Source organism: Octopus bimaculoides, chromosome 7 (assembly GCF_001194135.2).
Source record: "Octopus bimaculoides isolate UCB-OBI-ISO-001 chromosome 7, ASM119413v2, whole genome shotgun sequence".
Taxonomy (NCBI): domain Eukaryota; kingdom Metazoa; phylum Mollusca; class Cephalopoda; order Octopoda; family Octopodidae; genus Octopus; species Octopus bimaculoides.
Window position 1 is genome coordinate 12,975,518 of NC_068987.1, and position 1,129 is coordinate 12,976,646.

Sequence of the window (1,129 nt, forward strand, 5' to 3'; positions counted from 1 at the left end):
TACCACGCCTTAAAACAATGATTAGTTGTCTGGTGTGACTCACGTTGATCATAAACTAATGTTCTTTTACAACATGCATGGTTTTGTGGTTAAGAAACCCGATTTGCAACCACGTGGTTTTTGGGTTCAGTTCCCCTGAGCGACACCTTGGACAAGTAACTAACACATTCACACACACACACGCACGTACACGCACTAATATACATACATTGCCCCACTTTTATTTTTTCTCATACACACCTTTCCAAATTTTTCCACCTTCATCTAAACCACCACTTCTCACTTCCCTCTTAGAATCCCCACCCTCCCCACCTTTTACTACTCTCGTATTTGTCCTCCTAGCAAAAAAGTACTTAACACACTCACTCCTCTGAAAACTAACCGATCTACCTCTACCCACCCCCTATTCACATCCCCCTATTCAATTTCATACACCTCGCCATACCATAACACTCCCCTCCAATACCAACCCAATTTCTTTGCCCCAATAACAACTGTTTTACTGACCACCTACTCACACCTACTCTAGCCCCCTCCATCTTCTCTCATACCTCTCTACATACCTTACTAATTTCCCTGAGCCACTGAACCAGTGAACTTATTTCCCTCAAATAACGGCTATTCCCATTTTCGCTATCTCAGCCTTTCACACCATAGCCTTCATGCAACTAATACAAAAGCTACCATTCAGATACTACCAACACCAAAAAGGGAAGCTCTTTCTCTCACTTTCCACCTCTACTGTTATGACTCCCTTATAGCCTTATTGTTAACCCCTAACCTTGAAATTTATTTTCTCCTCGCACTACTCTCTATCCGAATACCTCCCAACTCCTCCTTCTAATACACTTAGTTCTTCACAAAACCATTCCATCCCTAATCTCCTTTCTGTCAACACCTCAAATCTAAGACTTCTTCCCTGAAGACGGAGGCTGGTATTATCCGACGTTGGAATCAATTTACAATCATTATTTTGGACTACCAAGCCTCCAGAAACAGCTGTTGCACTCGTAAGACTCTTATTCAACCCTTTTAATTCCTGTCGGCTTGAAACGGCCGTAATGCACTAACACCTGGACATCCTTGTTACTTATTTGTTTTATATATATATATATATATATATATATAT